A 4438-nucleotide genomic window follows, 5' to 3' on the forward strand; every position below is an offset into this window, starting at 1 on the left:
ATGACCACTGTGGCTGGAAGGTAGAGAAAATCTGAGTGTGTTAACCTGGCTCCAGATGCCTGAGTTCAGATTTATAAAAGGGGCAGGAGGATTAAAGTGCAAGAAAGGAGTTTTTGGTGGAGGCGCTGTTACCATGGCGCTGCAGTAGTGGTGCAGGTGCCTGGGATCCAGGATGAGCGTGTCAGATGTGGCTGCAGGTGATGAGCTTCATGTTCCAGTGCAACAAGCTTAGGCTCACATCCTCCTTCTCTCCCTGTCATCCTTTATTTCCAGGGTGCTGCAGAAGGATGAAGAACAGGAGTCATGGATGAGAGCTGAGATACAGGACATGAAGCAGGAACTGTCCGCTGTCAACATGATGGAAGAGTTTGCCAGATACGCCAGGCTGGAAAGGAAGATCAACAAAATGACAAACTCAAAACTCATGTGAAGGCATGGATAGTTCAGTTGGCCAAGATCAAGTGGTTTGTAAGTGTTGCTTTCTACATTCTGCAAGCAGTGCTGATGATCTCACTAATTTGGAAGTATTACTCTGTCCCTGTGACTGTGGTGCCCAACAAGGGGATCACCCCACTGGACTGCCTGGTAGTCTTTCCGACTTGAGTAGCAGGTGGAATTGGAATCACCTGTTGGATTTTAGTCTGTAACAAAGTTGTGGCTATCATTCTCCACACTTTCAGCTGAGGGGAAGGCACAGCTACAAGTCTTTACGAAAAGGATTCTGATAGGTTAAAAAGCAGAGTGCAGGACTGGAGAGATGGCTCAGCGGTTAAGAGCACTGACTGCTCTACCAGACTGGACTTGGGTCCAATTCCCAGCACCCACATGGCAGTTCTAAACCGCCTTTAACTCCTGTCCCAGGGGATCTGACACTTTCACATATACATAGTCAAATTACCAATGTTCATAAAATAAAAATAAATAAATTGTTTTTTAAAAAAAGAAATCACAAAAAAATGAGAGAGAGAGAGAGAGAGCGAGCAGATTGCACACAAGTCCACAGATTCTTGTGTTTTACATTTGGGAATATTTGCTGTTGTGTGTCACCTGAGATTCTTGTTGAAGTCAGGATTTTCTACACTCGACATTGAGCTAGAAAGGGCACTGCCGTATCATCTGGCATAGTTCTGGATCCATACAGACCAGGAGCCACCAAGTGGCATCTGCTGATGCTTGTTCTGGGCATGGTTCTATTCCTGCACAAACACCATGATCAAGAAGCAAGTTGGGGAGGAAAGGGTTTATTCAGCTTACACTTCCACATTGCTGTTCAGCACCAAAGGAAGTCAGGACTGGAACTCAAGTAGGTCAGGAAACAGAAGCTAATGCAGAGGCCATGGAAGGATGTTACTTACTGGCTTGCTTCCCCTAGCTTGCTCAGCTTGCTTTCTTATAGAACCCAAGACTACCAGCCCAGGGATGGCACCACCCACAATGGGCCCTCTCATTCTTGATCACTAATTGAGAAAAATGCCTTACAGCTGGATCTCATGGAGGGATTTCCTCAAGGGAGTCTCTTTTCTCTGTGATAACTCCAGCTTGTGTCAAGTTGATACACAAAACAGACCAGTACAATTGACCTCTTGTCAACTTGACACACAAACACATCACTATTAAGTCTCAACCCTTACTTTTTTTTTTTGAGGCTTATATATCAGAGGTGTTTTAATTGTTGCAGACAAGATGTGTGAACCATGTAACAACTCCATTAGTGTCATTTTTAATTGTAGAAAAAGACACACTTTTCATATTACTACTAAACCTCCTTTTTATCTCAGTTACTGAAAGTGACATACGTTAGTGGATGTCGCTGCGCTTGTCCCTTGAAATGTCACACACAGTGTGTGAAAAGTATCACTGTGTATCTAAGCTTGCTCATTTTTTTATAGTGGTTCCTCCATGTGTTCATGAGATAATGTATATTTTTATTTAAAGCATTTCAAATGAAGTCTGTCTTTAAAGCATTGGGTGTTTATGCTGTGTACAGCAGAATACGGTTAAACAAGGTGCGGTCTGATCCAGTTCATCTGAGACTCCTTAGGCTCATGAGGTTACTAGGCAGAATTTTGCCAAGTCTGGTTGGTTTGTTGTTGTGTTTGTTTGTTTGTTTGTTTGTTTGTTTTGGGGGGGTTGGTTGTTTTGGGGCTTTTTTTCGGTTTTTGTTTGTTTGTTTGTTGTTTGTTTGTTGTTTTTGTTTGTTTGTTTGTTTTTAGACAAGGTCTCTCAGTGTAGCTGCTACTATCCTGAAGTTATGTAGACCAGGCTTGTCTCAAACCCACAGAGATCCACCTGCCTCCGTCTCCCAGATGATAGATCAAAGGTGTATGTGCTATGCCAAGACAGTTTTTGAAGCACTTTTCCTAGTTACAGTGTTTGCCAGTGCTAGTGTGACTGCAGGAGCAGTCCATCACTGCCTGGGCTGCAAGCTGTGGTATTCGCCTCTGCGGAACCATAGCACAGAAAAGCTCCCTGACAGCACTGCAGGTCTCTGCACAGCTCTGGCTGTCCTGGAATCACTATGTAGACCAGGCTGACCTGGAATTTACAGGAATCCTCTTGTCTCTGCCTCACAGCTGCTGGGATTAAAAGCATAGCACTGGGTTTTTAAGGATCATATTTATACTCCAGTGTTTCCTAATGCTCGCCTACGTAGCTCTTTGTTATTCTGACTGTACTGTGAACAGGCCAAGTGTACAAGCTTTGGTTTGGTTATAGACTGAGTGCCACCAGAGCAGACTTGAGAGTCCATTGATTTAAACTCAGCAAATGCTGCAGAAAGGTGCATGTGGCACCTAGGTTATTTTGCTGTATTTGTAATGGGCACAAACAGAGTTCAGCAGTAGGCATAGCTAACATTGCTAGGAGGACATGCTCATTAGCTCCAACATTCTCACCATGAAGGAAGCACGTGGGTGTCAGCACTTACACACACACACACACACACACACGGTGTGTAAGACTGTTAGTGTTCCTGTGTGTAGTGTATATAACACCGAGTAGGGGACATCAGTGTCTTTTTCTCCACATTGTATTTGTTTATTATTGGGTAATAAACACTGAGTAGAAAGGGACTGGGTGCCGTGGGAAGCGTGCTTCTGTCCCCTCCCACCTTGGCAGTTTCCTGGGTACCACTGGTACCTGCTTCTTAGGGTTCTCCAAGATGGTCCGTGTTTACGAATGTTGGTGTGTATGCATTTAAAGCCTTTAAATTTTTTAATTTTTTTATTACATATTTTCCTCAATTACATTTCCAATGCTATCCCAAAAGTCCCCCATACCCTCCCCCACTTAAAATTTTTTATAAGAGGAAACATCTGGGGAAAAAAAGGAGAAAAGAGTTGTTTAGCACCAAAAATAGATAAGGCAAACTCATCTGAGACTGGAGAGAAGCCATCTTGTGAAAAAGAGATGAGGAGGAGAACGGGGAGTAGGGTTCCTGAGACGCAGCGCTCTGCCCTCCCTTCTGGAAACAGCCTGGGCCAGATCCCTGGAGGGCACAGCTCTGTGGTGCATCTTGGCACTTCTGTCTCCTGATGATCTTTCTGAGCAGAAGTCCTTCATCCTTAGTTGGACATAGAAGTGGCAGTTAAAGTAGCCTCATGGGGAGATACGATGTGTTCAGGCCAGTGGTCCTCTGCGTTCACCCAAACTCAGCACTATGTGATTCTACAACAGAGGTACAAATCTATGTGGGGAGAGGCAGGCTGAAGGGACTCCAGGAAGGACTAGGGTTTGTTTTCTCCCCCACCCCCCAGCCCAGCAGAGTGCCTAGGTGAAACGGGAACTGATTGGAACATAAGTGATATTTCTTGAACATCTGAATTCATTCCCATATTTATACTACAACTTTCTTTGCACCTGGCAGCCAGTTTTTTTTTTTTGTCGTTTGGTTTTCGATGACAGGGCGTCTCTGTAGGCTTAGATTTTTCTAAACCTTCTTTAATTATGGTTCTTTGACACTTCAACCTCCCTTCTAGCCCACCACTCTGCAGAGGTAGAGAAAAGAAAGGTTAATAGGAAAAGGCGGTTGTGGACCTGTTTACAAATAGTTCTGTGAGGGCGATTCCAATCATCATTGTCAGCAGTCCAGTCCACCCGCAAACACCAAACACGAATCAACAGCTGTTTGATCCAGAAGTAACCTCAAGGCTCCACCAATTGGCTCGAGTCTGAGGATTATCCACTGTCTGTCAGGTTATACTTATACTCTTTCCAAACATCACATGTTCTCTCAAGCATCCACTCCAGTTAAGCATCACATGACCTTTCCCCAGGCAGCGTTCAGAAAAACACCACGTGTCTGCTCTCAGCAAAACATTCCCTCATAAGACAATTTCCAGAAAAACATCACAGGACACAACTGAGTCTCCAGTGAAACCAGAAATTCCCACTTCAGTACCCCTGATGCTCAGGGGAGGTGAATACTGAAAAGGGGGTG

At 44.4% G+C, this 4438-nt stretch overlaps 1 pseudogene; it reads left to right on the forward strand.

Moving 5' to 3' along the window:
* LOC110312041 lies at window positions 1–738 on the forward strand (annotated as a pseudogene).
* Window positions 739–4438: the final 3700 nt, after the last annotated feature.

Source organism: Mus caroli, chromosome 16, assembly GCF_900094665.2.
Source record: "Mus caroli chromosome 16, CAROLI_EIJ_v1.1, whole genome shotgun sequence".
Lineage (NCBI taxonomy): Eukaryota > Metazoa > Chordata > Mammalia > Rodentia > Muridae > Mus > Mus caroli.